Source organism: Lissotriton helveticus, chromosome 1_2 (genome assembly GCF_964261635.1).
Source record: "Lissotriton helveticus chromosome 1_2, aLisHel1.1, whole genome shotgun sequence".
NCBI lineage: Eukaryota > Metazoa > Chordata > Amphibia > Caudata > Salamandridae > Lissotriton > Lissotriton helveticus.
In genome coordinates this window covers 92,938,617-92,955,926 of record NC_136058.1, presented here as the reverse complement: position 1 = coordinate 92,955,926, position 17,310 = coordinate 92,938,617, and the positions used below count along the sequence as shown (strand labels likewise).

At 41.7% G+C, this 17,310-nt stretch overlaps 1 protein-coding gene across 2 annotated transcripts in view; it reads right to left on the bottom strand.

Annotated features, from left to right (window-relative positions):
• The window catches only part of JAK1 (Janus kinase 1), a 490,769-nt gene that overhangs the window by 461,604 nt on the left and 11,855 nt on the right, over positions 1–17,310 (bottom strand). The window lies entirely within an intron of this gene.

Here is a 17,310-nt window from a genome sequence, read left to right as displayed (position 1 = left end):
TGGTGCATATCTACAGGCTAGTGAAGCCAATGCATATCTACAGGCTAGTGAAGCCAATGCATATCTACAGGCTAGTGAAGCCAATGCATATCTACAGGCTAGCGATGACCGTGCATATCTACAGGCTAGCGATGACAGAGCATATCTACAGGCTAGCGATGACAGTGCATATCTACAGGCTAGCGATGATAATGCATATCTACAGGCTAGCGACGACAGCGCATATCTACAGGATAGCAATGACAGAGCATATCTACAGGCTAGCGATGACAGAGCATATCTACAGGCTAGTGATGACAGTGCATATCTACAGGCTAGCGATGACAGTGCATATCTACAGGCTAGCGATGACAATGCATATCTACAGGCTAGCGATGTCAGTGCATATCTACAGGCTAGTGAAGCTAATGCATATCTACAGGCTAGCGATGACAGTGCATATCTACAGGCTAGCGATGACAGAGCATATCTACAGGCTAGCGATGACAGTGCATATCTACAGGCTAGCGATGACAGTGCATATCTACAGGCTAGCGATGACAGTGCATATCTACAGGCTAGCGATGACAATGCATGTCTACAGGCTAGCGATGACAGTGCATATCTACAGGCTAGCGATGACAGAGCATATCTACAGGCTAGCGATGACAGAGCATATCTACAGGCTAGCGATGACAGTGCATATCTACAGGCTAGCGATGATAATGCATATCTACAGGCTAGCGATGACAGCGCATATCTACAGGATAGCAATGACAGCGCATATCTACAGGCTAGTGAAGCCAATGCATATCTACAGGCTAGCGATGACAGTGCATATCTACAGGCTAGTGAAGCCAATGCATATCTACAGGCTAGCGATGACAGTGCATATCTACAGGCTAGCGATGACAGTGCATACACTCACAAGGAGACCACAGGCAGCTGAGGTGCAATCTTCTCCCACTCACAAGAACGACATCACAGGCAGCAGCAGTGCAAGCTTCTTACACTCACAAGGAGACCACAGGCAGCAGAGGTGCAAGCTTCTCACACTCACAAGAAGGACATCACAGGCAAGTGGTGCAATATTCTCACACTCACAAGGAGATCACTGGCAGTACACACCACATGAACACACTCCATAACACATAGCAACAATACATTGGCATTTACAATGCCATTAGCTCAAACTCAAATAAATCCGAGCCCGATTGCATTTCTAATGCTTGTTTAACAATGTTTTACGCCAATAATTTGGCACACACATTATATAGATGAGACCTATTAACTTTGCCAATGTTTGTATTACATGCAACGGAAGTCTTCCTTTCTCGTCATTGAAGATATGGAAAAATAATAAACACATTCTTTTTTTTTTTTTTAAATTATAACAGTCATGTAAGTTACACCCAAAGCATGCAACATAAAATACTCAACAATGGGCTGAAAGTGAGACAATCATAAATATCACTTTTTGAGGACGCCTGGGCGCACATTATCAGCTCTTTTTTTGCAATTTGTTATGAAAACTAAAGTATTCAATAACAGCATAAACACCAGCTCTCCCTCTGACACTTTCTCAGAATTTGGTGCTTCAAAATGTATGATAAAGAATGTGATTCATGGGAAACTCCGTTCCTTTCACTTAAATTCCTTTTCCGAGTCATGGATACAGCTAGTGAAGTCTGCTTGTTAATTAGACACTTCCTGAACACAGCCCGTTTCAGCCAACGTGTGGAAATCCCCCAACAGGAAACAAGTGAAACCTCTTTACACACTGTACGGGTCCCTTCATATTTTAGCAAGCACAGACTTTTCCAGGTAATTTGGAAGAATGTTTGTTTTACTCACAGCTATGATGTTTAACATTTAGCCAAAATGCAGAATGACTCATCGGACCATCCAACACAAGCTAAAACAAATCCGCGGAATTTGAGAAACTCATGTGGTCTGAAACTTTTTCTACCTTGAAGAGAGACCAGATTGTTAGGTCACAGAAGCAAGTCAGGAGGTCACCGACCACGCCAATATGTCACACACACTATTTTGGATCACAGAGGGCAACTTTAGGTCATGGCACATATTAAGCCACAGAACTCCATATAAAATCAAAGATGACAATATTTGTTTACATGGAATTATATTAGGTCAAAAACAGTTTATGAGATCAAAGAGGACGCCCGCTTCATACCATAGATTCACCTCCCGCCCAGGAGCTACAGATGCCACCAGTTCAGGAACTGCTCGTGCTTGTTTTTACGGTTAACCATGTCTCTTCTTGCATTTAAGCTGAGGAATGCCATCGCAACCCTGTAAATGGCATCACTACATCGGGACATCAGAAATGTATCACCAGTACCGATTTGTGTCACTCTATTCAATGTGCCATTGTCTGCTTGTACATGCAAATACTTAATAAAAGTTTTTTTTTTTAAAATGAAATCAAAGAGGCCGACTTGGTTCACAGGAGGTGATATTAAGCCCCTGACCTCCATATTTGGTCACAGGGGACAATATTAGGCCACAGAGAACGATATTAAGTAACACAGCGCAACATTAGGTCTATCTTTATAAATACAATTTCCTACCCAATCCATGTGAAGACAGTTGACTTTGTGCTGTGGTGCAGAAAGGGGAATGGTTTGTGGTTTGGCGTAGTAAAACAGTCAGCAATTGTGTCATGCTTTCAGAATAGAGGGATGCAAAAAGAACAAATGATGGACAGAATGCAGAACAATGTCATACATTCACCCCAGTACAGACATCTGGGCCTAAAACCATCCTTTTTTTTGCTCACCATGCCATTCCAGTTTGGACCCAGCCATATGCAAATCAGTCTTGACCCTGCACCCACTGGGAACAGTCCAGCGCGAACTGCCAGGCCAGGTCCTCGCTGGACTGGAAACAAGCATCCTAGGACCGGTTTCGGGCTTTCAGCCCTCATCAGCCATGGTAGCTTGACTCCAGTGGCATGAAGAGAACGGGACCCACGTCTGGGCATACCAGTCCCACTCGGGCGACAAACGCAAAAAGAACAATTGATGGACAGAATGCAGAACAATGTCATACATTCACCCCAGTACAGAGATCTGGGCCTAAATCCATAGTTTTTTTGCTCACCATGCCATTCCAGTTTGGACCTAGGATGCTTGTTTCCGGTGCAAGGAGGAACTGGCTTGGCAGTTCAGGCTGGACTGTTCCCATGAGGCACAGGGTCAAGACTGATTTGCATATCGTCAGGTCTAAACTGGGGTGGCATGGTGAGCTAAAGAATGATGGATTTAACCCAGATCTCTTGACTGGGGGTGAACGTTTTGATTTGTTCTGCATTCCGTTCATCAATTGTGTGTCTTTTGCTTAAGTATCGAGTGAGCAGAATTATTTTAACAGCCTCTACTGAAATGTAAATAAGGTAATGAAAATGCTTTCAAAGCAAGAAGACAAAAAAAGTGGTAATTTTGTATTTACAATGTAGACCATGCTTCAAAATAATTTACTATTTTTTCTCCATAAATCTGAAAATATAGCTTTTGTTGCCCTACTGGAAAAAGCCTCAGGCTTGTGCACCAAGAGGGGGTGAAAAACGTGCTGACTGTCAACCTTGAATGACCTTTCCCCAATCAAGATGTAGAACATTTACAAACATGCAAGACCAGAATAAAAAATAAGGTTTTTGACAAGAAATGGGCATCACGCCCTCATACTTTGTATTCCTTAATTTCCTCCATGTGATCAATAATTATGAAAGACTAATTGATCTGTAAGCCCCAGCTATTTGCCATATGTTCATTAATCTCTGGGATAGAGAGCACTACCCAGTTATCAACACGGATGCATTAATGCACCAACCAGATCATCAAATTGGCTCAAATTAGCTCATAGTGGGACACATTAGTCATGAACAGATGCAGGTCCTGATTTGAAGAGCTAAATGGATAGGACTATGACAGAAAGGCCAAGAAAGGAACGGAGAGGCAGAGAACAAAGATAATCAGTCTAAAGAGGGTATGGATTGCATGAGCGTGGAGACTGAAGCATTGCATCATGCACTAAATGGAAATGCTGTGAATACAATGGGTGTCAATACACCAATTCTCTCAGCAGAGGTGCAAATGATTCCGTGGACAGGAGCTCCACAGCTACTTGTCTATGTGTAATGGCTTGTATTTTGTCTTAGTGTATTGTGTAATGAGGGTCCAGATTGAGTTTCACTGGCGGGGAAGTGTATGGTTGATTTTTTAGAGCAGAAGGGAACGTTCCAGTGTAAAGGGTGGTGTTGACATTGCCCTACCTATATTAATGCTCTGATTCTACTGGACCCGCCAGCAGTTTTGATACAGGGGTCCGTCTCTTGACCGTATTAAGGCAGCTGGCATCAATGGCACAGTTCTAGAGCAGTTTAATTCCTTCCTCATTGGACGCACCCAAGCAGTCAAGCTATTAGCTCAAAATGTGCAAACACCTCCTGTCCACCTCGGTGTTCCTAAAGGTTCATCTTTATCTCCTCATACGTTTGACATTTATGTGAGCCTCTAAGAGAAAGCCCTATTCAATAGAGGAAACAGAATGTATATGTACACTAATGACACACTACAGTTGCTGTGCTTTGACTGGAATCCCACCACACATTTAGCTTTTCAGTAAACAATGTCATTTGTTTGAAATTGGATAGGCAGCTATTGGCTTAAATTAGAGACACGACCTTTGGTGTGATACCTAGTGGCCAGTTAAGATGGATCACCTACCCACCCTACAAAAATGGAACAAAGGTTTTGACACCAAACAATGATCATCTCATTATCACTAATCAAGCCTCATCTGTTGTCTCCACCCATACTTTCTACCTCATAATACTAATAAAAATTATTTTAATCCTAGTGCATGATTAACAAGCATTTGCAAATGAAGTAGGTCTCGCATTACTGGTAGTTTGAGGCATTGGTGTTGCAAATAATAATGCAACGCCAAAAGCTCATACTTTCAGTAATGCAAGACCTAGTGCACTGCAAATGATTGCATATTGAGTTAGGAATCAGAATTGTAGGTCTCAGTGGTGTACCAAGAGCTGCTCCTAGAGCTCCCTAGTGAGCAAGGCACCAGCAATGCATGTCTAGGTGCAGTACACAAGCTGTTCCTAGAGGTCCCTAGTGAGCAAGGCACCAGCAATGCATGTCTAGGTGCAGTATACAAGCTGTTCCTAGAGGTCCCTAGTGAGCAAGGCACCAGCAATGCATGTCTAGGTGCAGTATACAAGCTGTTCCTAGAGGTCCCTAGTGAGCAAGGCACCAGCACTGCTTGTCTAAGTGCAGCTCCGCAAGCTGCTCCAAGAGGTCTCTAGTGAGCATCATAAACTTTGAAGATATGGTAAATCCACCCTACCCATAATGCCTTGCATGCAAGACAGCACCAGGAGTACATTCAAATAGCTATGTCCATATATACAATTAGTAGCTTTGAAATGTGGCAAAAGAATTATATTAATTCCGGATTAGGTTAAGTTGCACTCTATGTGGAGCTGATAAAGGGAAATTTATACAAGGTCTAATATAAATGTGAGATGTGGTATGTGCAGTACCGCAAGCTGCTCCTAGAGGTCCCTAGTGAGCATCACAAACTTTTGGTCACATATGGTGCTCCCATAATGCATTGCAGGCAAGACAGCACCACGAGTACATTCAAATGTAAATGGCTATGTCGATATATACAATTAATAACTTTGATATGTGACAAAACTATTATTTTTTTTTCCAAGAACTTTATTCGTGAATGTATATTCGTCACAATAGCATACAGAATCCACATCAGATATGCAATACATCACGGTTTTCATTTTTATCCCATTCTACAGATAGGGGGCGGAGCCCCGTCCCCTAGTTCGGATCCGTCCATAGTGGCATACAGTAGGAAATGTTTCTGTTACAAAACTATTATTATATTAATTCTGGATTAGGTGGTACTCTATGTGGAGCTGATGAAGGGAAATTTATAGAAGGTCTATCTAAATGTGAGATGTGTAGGTGGAGTACCGCAAGCTGCGCCTAGATGTCCCTAGTGAGCATTATAAACTTTGAAGATATGGTAAATCCAGCCTACCCATAATGCATTGCATGCAAGACGGTACCACAGTACATTCAATATATACAATTAGTAGTTTTGAAATGTGACAAAATAATTATTATATTAATTCCCGATTAGGTTGTACTCTACGTGGAGTTGATGGAGGGAAATTTATAGAAGGTCTAATATAAATGCGAGATGTGCTAGCGAGTAAAGTAATCACTGCTAACCGTGTTTAGGACCAAGTGAGTGTCTGAAGGCCTTTAAGAAAATATGCCTTGAGGTTGTAATTAAAACCTAGAGCGTAACAACACATGTAATAGATGAAGGCCTTTAAGAAAATATGCCTTGAGGTTGTAATTAAAACCTAGAGCGTAACAACACATGTAATAGATGAAGGCCTTTAAGAAAATATGCCTTGAGGTTGTAATTAAAACCTAGAGCGTGACAACACATGAATAGGGAGTATCCTCATGGGAGGTTACATAAAGAGACAGGGAGTTACTAAGGAGAGACTACAAAGCCTAATAACCAATGAAAAGCCACCATTTACAAAGGACAGGGACAGGAGCCAATTAAAAAGATGAGCAGGAAGTAGGCAGAGCTTTATTAACATATCCTCAATACAGCATGTCTCGAAGAGACAGCCCAAACGCTGTCTAGGCGAGTCCGAAAAATGTCTTGGGGTCTGCTTTATACATTGACGGACAGGGCGCTCTGTCGTAACACCAATATAGTGGTCCGCCCTCCAAATTTAATGTGGGCTTAACTCAAGTTTGGCTATGGCGGAGACTCCTCTGTCCAGGGGAGTTAGAGCTGTCGGAGAAATGGCTACATGTCCACCCACCCAATTTAGATGGGTGGACAAGTAGTCATTTGTTATTGTTTCTCACCGCCAGGTACAGCCTGGTAGTAAGGTACAGTTAAAACATTATGCTAATCCCCCCGCTATGAGAGAAGACTCCCATGGCGAGGGGAGCATTATATGCTCTCTTTACAAAAATAAAATCCCATTTTCTTTTTGTAAAGATAAAAATAATTACTCTGTGCTAAGGAGCTGAGTTCTGCTACAGGATGACGCGGTCCCGTAACACGGAGTAATATGCATAGCAAGGAACCGCTGTGACGGAAGTTCCTGACAAAGTTTTAATAAATAACTGCCTGCTTGGCAGTCATTTATAAATGAGGCGGTTAGCCTCTCCATCCTGGCAACGGAGTAGTTTACTTTGTCACCATGACAGAATGGCAGGCCACCTACCACAATATAAATCTGGGCCTTACTGCCCCCACACTCATCACTTCATGGTTAGTTTATGCCAAGTCTCTCTACCTGGGGATTCCTCACTACCTAGCTCACAAAATAAATCCTGCTAAATGCCACTGCCTGCTTGCTTCTGGAGGTTCCTAGATTTGTTCATGCCTGACCTTTTCTTTCTTACCTCCCCTGGTTGCCAATAAAACATTGCATCCAAAATACGTCAGTCTGTATTGTGTACAGAGCACTCTAAGGCCAAGCCCCCTCTTCCATCAAAAAATACCTCCTGACTTTGGACAGTCAGACTTAACCATTGTCTAGCGCCAGCTTATCAGCTATCCCAAAATTCAGTAGGAACAGAACTGGTGGGCATAGGTTTTCGGTATGCTCTGCCAAATTGTGGAACTCCCAGTCCGATGCCATCCACCATGAAAATACCTTCTATTCCTTCAGAAGCTCTAAAAAAAATTGACCATTAAGCAAAGCTTGGATTCTTTCCTAATTTCTCACTTTTCATGACTCCTCGATTTAATACCAAGAATCCAGTGGTCTTTGTGCGATTTACAACTTTCTTAACATAACACAGACATGGCAAAGGGCAGGATAATGGAAGAACCGGGTATGTCACTTCACAGAATGTTGATTTGATGGAACACAGATGTTAATAAGAATAAAGGCAAGTTGGTTGTCTGACCTGGTGTGGTCAATGTTGTTGAGGATGGCTTCAATTTTGTTAGTCAAGAAGTCGCCGAAGATAGTTACACCAATATTACTTGTCAAGTTGAATTTATAAGGAGCTTGCACATTTGATGCCTCGGAGGTCTTCAGAAGATCGGAATAAATGCAACACATTCGCTGACTTTCAGAACGTACACTCTGTTGTTCTGTTTAAGTCTCTGGGTATCCTGGGGCCCTTTGGATTGCATTTAATCTTTTTGATGTGAAGGGGTGAAAAAATACCTGATAAAACATGGTATTATCAGGCACTATTTATGAGGCCTCTGGCCAACCCACAGGTACCAACAAACTCCAAACCGATTTTGATTCTTTCCTTCATCAAGAAATCATAGCGGGAGAAGCGATTCCTCAGATGCACATGGAAATTGAAGAAAATAATATTCTCCATAAGAGAAAATCCGGTTTAAGGCGAGGGAGGTAAGAGAAAATCAGGTTTAAGGTGAGGGAGGGTAACCAAGTCTGCAATTACTAGGAAGAACTGATCACCTCCTTTGATGCGGGACAACAAGAAACCTTGATCTTTCATGACCTCTTGACAGTGTGTAACAAGGTAGACCACACAATGCTGCTGGACCGACTAGAAAACTGGACCATTGTGATATCAGGTGGATTGTTAATAATTAGACATCTTGCAAGATCTCACAAGAATCCCAACAGCTATCGTCCCTGCTCAATATTTTATCTGAGACCACTAGCCTAGCTACTAGTTGAGTGCTATCTAAAATTCCAAATGAATGTAGATGGTGTCCAACTCCAGATCTTCTTGTGCATCCTGGTGGAACAGAACAACAGTAACCCTAGCGGCCTTAAAAAGGTTAATTTCCGAACTTCAGGGATGGGATGACCAACAGATTTCAGTCTACAATTAATCAAGCTGAACGAGGTGGGAGCCACGCCACCTGTATTACTCAGGATGTAAACAAAATTAGGCGCATGAAGTATAATTTAATGCAACTCTTTCTTTTAACCATGAAATCTCTATGACAGTTAAAAACACCAATTTGTAGGTTAAGCTCACGCACCACACTGAACTGAACTTTCCATGGTTATGGTTTTATCAAGAATAGATCATTGCAACATTGGATATTCTGCCACTCACAACAAAGAGAATATCAAGCTTCAGAGTCCAAAATTCAAACAGCCAGACTCCATTTCAATCGGAAGAAACCAGACTATATTTATTGGCCATTAAAGAAATTCACTGGCTCCCAATAGCACAAACCACTGCATGCAAACATCTCTGCACCTTCTACAAAGCACAGGAGGGTTACAGCCTTAAATACTTACACTCCTTTTTTTCCTGATTAATTTATCTAAAAGGAACTTTCCAAAGGTGAATGCTTTCAAGAAAATACTGTAAACCTGCCTTTTCAATGAGGCTTTTCTATCCTTACAGGGAACAAAGCTCTCCTGACCACTCTACTATGTTACTGATGGTGCCGGTTCCTAAACACCTTCCAGAGCAAAAGGTGTGTTGGGAAACCGTTTTTAAATAAAGGCCTTAAGTAGGTAACTAGTTTGCAAACTGTATTTTCACCTAGAATCTACTTCCTACACCCACTCTCCAAACTAACCACATTCTGTGATCCAGGGCAAATTACTTTAACCTACTGTTTCCGAAGTAAATCTGCCAAGTATGGAAGCACCTTAAATAGGAAATATTTCAACATTCAGTTATCAGAAGTAAATAAATCACGCTTAACAAGAGAGATTGTGAAGATGAAGTTACAGGAAAGAAATAGACTGTTTTCTGTCTATTTATCTGCAAAAATGGAACACTGGAAGCCGTATTCATAATTGAAACTAAAGTAGAGAACGTTCTCCAATGAAATCAAATGCTTTGAAATATCTTTTTCAGCACCAGAAAAACAGCCATTGAGGTGGGCATTTTGATGGTATTACCTTCGCCCAGCCTACAAGCACTGGCAGTGGCAATACGTCTGGGGCTTGCTGCCAAATTTTGGATTAGCCAATGTTTGTGCAATTTTGCAAAAACTACAATCTGTTGTGTGTAAGTGCACGTTTTATAAGAGAAGAAAGCCATCACTCACAGAGAGATACGACAAAGGCTGGAGTGGGATGACTGTGCACATGTTGCTTGATGTGGTGGACAGAACAAAAATGTGACCACATGAACATACAAATGGATGAAGCCCTATAAATAAGTATATTATATATAATTTTATTAAAATCAAAATGCCTTGGCAATAGCCAATCCATGGAAGCACCGACGCAGACAATAGGTCAGGGACTGCATGCCAGTCTTTTGGCAATGCTTGTTTTGTCATGAAAAAATAACAAAAAAACTTTACTATTGAAGGAGTTGGGGGTCCTTGTAAATCTAAACCAAATATTGGCTAAAAGGACAAATCACAAATATTTTTGGGCCTCAAAAAGTGCAGGTTGCCACAGTATTCCCCGGCATTGAAGTGGAAGCGAAAACTACTTTCTGTTTGGAAGTGCTCATTGTGAAAAGGCAGAATGCTGTCACTCACAGTGAAGTTAGCCAATGGCTGAAGTGGGTTGATCCACTGCCCCCTGCTGTATGTTGTAGAGGGCAGAAGAGAAATGTGAATGGCACAGTAAAAGACCAATTGATAACGAGGGCTAGACAAGAGCCCCTAATCAGTAAGTATATTACACATATACGTTTCGGTAAAAACAAATGGTCAAGCCTTATGGCAGATCTACAAAACAATTCTAAAAAACACAATTCCCTCTGGGGATTCAATATATGCACAAGCTCTTCTAACTTAAAAGGACGAGGAAAAGAGAAGAAGGTCTGCAAACTGATTTTCTAAGATAAATGAAACTTCAAAACAACTTCAGTAATGAGATAGTTATGACCAAAATTAACAAATGTTCACAGTAAAATACCTGAAGTGCACCTACTAAGCAAGGTGACTTAACGGCCAAAAGGTACAAAAGTCTTCAACATGAGGAGGCTTAGGCATCAATAATCCACAGGTTGAAAGGGAGTATTGCTCAGGAGAAAGACAAATGGTCAAATGGTCGAAACAGTAGCCAGGTAGTCTCTTATCATACCCACAAACAACCCCTGCTGGGATAGTAGACTATGAATGCCTGCAGTGGGGTTGTAGGCTGGACTATCACATGATAAATATTGTTTTACAACAATATCAAGGCCTAAATATCAAAGACAAAAACATTGAGGAGGTAAGTGTATATAGCTATGTAAAAATTTGCAATCTATAACTTCCCATCTGCGTCCTTTGAAGAAATAGATAGATCTTGTCAAAGGACATAAATGTGGAGTTAAAGTACAGAAAACCTAAAGTTACCTAAACTTACTTATCTGTTGATATTTTTTTCCTCAATATGATATTGTGGTAACACAACATTTACCACTTAATACTCCGGACCTACACCCAGCACTGGTAAAAGCCCGGAAAACAATGTGACAGAATGGTTGACAGCATGGCTCAGAATACACCAGTAAGATCTTCCATTTGTTAGAAGGAAATATTTGTTTCGGAGGAGGTCTCGTAGCCAGTTCAACAGCAATTACTCTATGAACAATCAGCCTTTCAAGATGTTCTCAGCCTCCAAGCCTGTAGGCACAGTGTTATCACTGTAGTGAAGCTCATTATCCCCTTGCACATAAAAGGCAAGTGAAGAGTCATGCTTAAATATCCAGGAGATCAGGATCTTTGGTTCTTCTCAACTATTCTGAAGCAATGAGGTTGATCATTGCTGGGTGTGTCCTCCAAAATGTATTTATTGAGCAGGATGTGATCACAGACTGATGGTATTTAAAGTCTTCTGGAACTTATATTGATCTCAATTGAGATCTAAATCAAAAAATCTTTTTTGTTGCGTGTTTCCTCAATTTCCTGATCACTTGATCAATCACAAGGGGGAACGCAGCCGATATATAAATCTCAAGTGATCAAATATGTATGTCCAGAGATCCCTAATGATAATTTAATGAAATAAAACTGGGCATACCAGATTACAAAATGGCGTTAAAGAGGTCATATGTCTAGATTCTTCAATGAGCATAATTTCTTTCTGGTTCAACAAACAAGCAATCTTAGGACATAACATACATCCTGTCCAGGGCATCAGTCTGAACACTGTCCATCACAGCCAAGTGGTCTGCTGTCAGGGACACCTTGTCGCACTTCTGGTCACACATTTAACAAAATAAATACTTAACATAACCTCATTAAATCCATCACACAGACTGTGCTTGATGATATTGGTGAACTAGACTTTAGAATTTGAAATCTCATTCATCAGTTACATATATACACACATGTATGTATTTGCAGTTATCCACAGAGCCATTGTATATTATTTGATTATAAACAATCCACTGGAATTTCACAATTCCACAGCCACTGCGCTTTCTACATTAAAATGGATTAGTTGCTTTTGTTACACAGTCGACAATCTACTGCTTAATTTAGAATTTTTTTTTTATAACTTCTAACTGGTCCCATTTCAGCAAATGATTGCTGTTTTCAGGTTACTTAAAAAGGTGAAAAATGTGACCAGATCAGGTTAATATCCCCAATTAATGGGTTACAGGCCGGCTTTTGTGTGCAGCTGGGACAAAAAAAAACGTACATACTGCAGTTCAAACTGGGCAGAAGAAAATTGTTCCATCTTTTACATGAATATCTTTGGGTTCACTATTCAATTAAATTCACATTTGACTCACCAATACTGCTTTTAAAGCATAGGTTATTTCAAAAGGGCACTCAGCTTAGAAGACCCCCTGAACTAGTTATATCTCTTTGTAACGCCTGATAATATGCATTTTAGTGAGGAAAACACATAAGAAATGATAATTACAGTACTGCTCCAAATGAAAAGAGGTGTTCCAGAGGCCATATATAGTAAATCAGTGGCAAACCCGAAACTGATGACAAGTTTGAAAACATTACTGGGAGCCACTGAATAAAAAGTTAGTAGTAATTAAATGGCATTTCTTCGTTTTCATGGTAGATAAAATCCTAAATTTTGGGAGAAAACATTTGGAAAAGGTTCTGCTGAGCCAGGGCCTTTTGCAAAGTGCTGTGGCACCTCACTTCCATCCAGCTGTGCAAAGACCACTCCTGCAACACAGCCTCTGGCACAGGGAAGAACTACAACCAGGCCATGCACTAGCTCATCCCCAACACAAACTATTTTTACAAGCGGTGTACAGCAGACTATGGGCACCTCGCCTGACCTACGGCCAGTCCCTGGAGCTATAACGCCCAAACAGCTATGCCCTGCTTCCAACCCATATGTCCATAGTACTCATAATGCAAGACATATTGAAATGCTCAGTTAAACTGTTAATTTACTCTTGGTCAGGATTTGCACAACCATGGCAGGTTTATAGTTTACTAGACCTTCGGTTCCAGATCCGCAGATCCTATCAGCAAATCCTATGAAAATATTAGATCTAAGGGTATGCAAATCTGTGGCCAGTTTTGCAAAGGCTGCACAAAAACATTGGGCCTGATTACGATGGTGGTCAGACCGCCACTGACAGGCAGTCAGTGGCAGTTCAAATGCCAACTGCCTTTTGTTCTGACAACCGGATTACACATCCGGCAATCGGATCCACAGTGGTCTCAGGGAAGACTGCTGCCTCCACCAGGATCAGAGACCCCGGCTGGCCGGTGTCGTATTCCTGAAGGGTGGCAGTGCTGAGCCAGGCACTGCAGTCGGGATTACGACATCCCTTTCCGACAGTCTTTTCTTGGCAGGAAGAATGCCATGAAAAGACTGCCAGGAAGGGTTATGGGGGCCCCCCTAAGCCACTGTAATGTGGCCCTGGGAGCACATGTAGTGCCCCCCACTTACCTCGATGCACCGTGTGCCATGCACCGTCTCGTGTCCATGGACGTGTTCCTTAACACTGCAGCTGTGCTGCGGCCCGTTTCCTTGGCCGCAGCACAAGCCGCCGTGATCCAGAGCACTTTCCAATTGCAAGCACGGAGGTCATATCGAAATGCGGCAGTCGGACCACTGCCTGCTTGTCGTGCGAGCTCCTGACCGCCGCAATAGAGGGCGGCTGTCCAACCGGCTGCCATTAAAATCAGCCCCATTGTCTTTTTTACTTTTTGGGGCGCTATCTACCAGACAGGGATCCCCACACCCTTCCTGTGGAAAGGGGATGCTTCTCCAGTCACCTTGCATCTGTTCTCACACTTTCTTCCAAGATGTAGGCTTCACAGCATTCTATCATGTAATGGCCACCTGAGTAAAATGTTTCACTTTTGGCCAGTCAATCAGATCGTACTGATTGGACAAAGGGAACAAAACAACTACCTGGAGTTTTACAATTAAGTCCAGCATGGCTTACTAAATTTTCACTACCTGGATTTCCATCTTGTATCCAATTATGAGCCCATTAGAAGGGTTATAAGCACAAAACACAGTTGCTGTGCCCAAAAAATAAGAATTATCAGATCTCCAGTAGGTATAGGATAAGCCACTGGACTTATGCTGCAGGAGAGCACCAAATTGTGCATCAGAGTTAACTAAATTATATGACAAGAAAAGGCAAATTATGTGTCATAATGTAGCTAAATTTCTTTAATACAAGACAGTAATGTCTGGTCAGAAGATTTCACCTCACTAGTGTCAGTTTACAACCAAATACAGTAATAAGCAATTGAAAGAGGACTCAAATAATCTTTAAGTAGGACCTTCCACTGCACGCAAACATGTCACAAAGTTTTTTAACTTTTGATCCGCTTGAACTAGAAATATATTTGGTTTTAATCTGCAGATTATGCAGCAGATGGTGGATTATGGGGTAAATGCAGCAACTCCACAACTAAGCAAACAAGCATTTGCAATGCAATAGGTCTCGCATTAGGAAAGTTTGAGCTATTGGTATTGTAAATGATTTTTTTTTAAATTTATGTGTTGGTTTTGAAAATAGCAAAATTAATAGCTTTGTCATTTACAATGCCAATAGTTTTAACTTTCGCAACTGTGATACCTATAGCATTTGTAATGCAATATGTGTTGTATTTATGTGACTTAGATGTATTGATATTACAAATAACAATGGCTTTTAATTTTTTTAAATAATTCATACTTAAATAAAAGTTATTGTAATTTATAATGGCAATAGCTTAAACTTTTGTAAATAACTTTTGTGAAGATTATGTTCAGTGTATTTTATTGTGACGAAAATCCAAGAACAGAAGTGAAATATTAACATCTTTTAGTGACATTTGTAATAAAGCTTGAAACATTGAAAGAACATATTTGAACCAGTTGTTGAATGGTTGCACAGAGTGATGCTGTGGTGTTCAGTGGTGCTGAGTGATGCTGTGGCGTTCAGTGGCGTTGAGTGATGCTGTGGCGTTGAGTGGTGCTGTGGCATGGAGTGGTGCTGTGGCATGGAGTGGTGCTGTGGCATGGAGTGGTGCTGAGTGATGAGGTGGCGTTGAGTGGTGCCGAGAGATGCTGTGGCGTTGAGTGGTGCTGAGTGATGCTGTGGCGTTGAGTGTTGCAGAGTGATGTGGCGTTGAGTGATGCTGTGGCGTTGAGTGGTGCTGAGTGATGCTGTGGCGTTGAGTCGTGCTGAGTGATGCTGTGGCGTTGAGTGGTGCTGAGTGATGTGGCGTTGAGTGATGCTGTGGCGTTGAGTGGTGCTGAGTGATGCTGTGGCGTTGAGTGGTGCTGAGTGATGCTGTGGCGTTGAGTGGTGCTGAGTGATGCTGTGGCGTTGAGTGATGCTGAGTGATGCTGTGGCGTTGAGTGATGATGTGGCGTTGAGTGGTGCTGAGTAATGCTGTGGCGTTGAGTGATGCTGTGACGTTGAGTGATGCTGAGTTTGTTTCCGAGGCTTCTCGGATGGTCGTTATGCAAATATAACAGGTGGTTTATAACTTCCCGGCTTAGTGCTGCCTGTGAGCCTTCTAAAAACAAGTAGGGACATGACAGGAGAACAAAAAATAAAAGAAGAGGAGACGAGAAGGTAATATAATGACTAGAAGTAAGGGAACAAGAAGAAGAACAAAAAGGAGAAAGATTAGGGATGTTTGGGGATTGGCTGTTGAAAACAGAGGAGGAAAAGATATAAAAGAAGGAAAGGGAAGAGAGGGTGAGGAGGAGGCGAAGAAGAATACTTCGGAGAATGAGTTTGAGCTATTGGTCTTGTAAATGACAATTTTTTTATTTATGTGTTGGTTTTCAAAATAGCTAAATTAATAGTTTTGTCATTTACAATGCCAATAGTTATAACTTTCGCAAATGTGAAACCTATAGAATTTGTAATGTAACATGTTTTGTATTTACGTGACTTAGATGTATTGATATTACAAATAACAATGGCTTTTAATTTTTTTGAATAATTAATACCTAAATAAAAGTGATTGTAATTTATAATGGCAATAGCTTTAACTTTTGTAAATAACTTTTGTGAAGATTATGTTCAGTGTATTTTATTGTGACGAAAATCCAAGAACAGAAGTGAAATATTAACATTTTTTTGTGACATTTGTAATAAAGCTTGAAACATTGAGAGAACATATTTGAACCAGTTGTTGTTGAATGGTTGCACAGATTGATGTTGTGGTGGCGCTGAGTGGTGTGGTGGTGCCCCTGAGTGATGCTGTGGAGGCCCCGAGTGATGCTGTAGTGTTCCAGAGTGGTGCTGTGGTGGTGCTGAGTGATGCTGGGTTGGCGCAGAGTGATGCTGTGGTGGTGCTGAGTGATGCTGTGGTGGTGCTGAGTGGTGCTGTGGTGGTGCTGAGTGGTGCTGTGGTGGTGCTGAGTGGTGCTGTGGTGGTGCTGAGAGGTGCTGTGGTGGTGCTGAGTGGTGCTGAGTGGTGCTGAGTGTGTGTGAGAGAGTGTTGTAACTTTGAGTCAGAATTGAAATATCCCAGGATGCATAGCTCAGTTGCCTAAAAATGAGAAGGGGTTCAAGGTGCCACACGTATAGTGAGCCTCATAGGTGCTCCAGGGAGGCCATAAGAGGGGAGGGGAGGATGTGGCCTCACGCGCGCTCAGCGCTGTCTACTTTTGAATTGTGGTCGCAGGTTCTAGTCTGGGCGTCCAGATCTGAGCAAATCATTTAATCTCCCCATGCCTGAAAAATGATTTTGACCTTGTTTAGTATAACTGATGCTCACGTAAAGCGCTCCAATACATTCGAATCGAGTTTGCGCTATATAAAACTGCAAATAAATAAGTAAAGCAAGGACCTAGAGAGAGACACATACTTCTATGGTGAAACTGGCAGACCCGGGAGGAAGCTGAAGAGCAGTTGCAGTGGGAGCAACAGCACTTCACTGAAG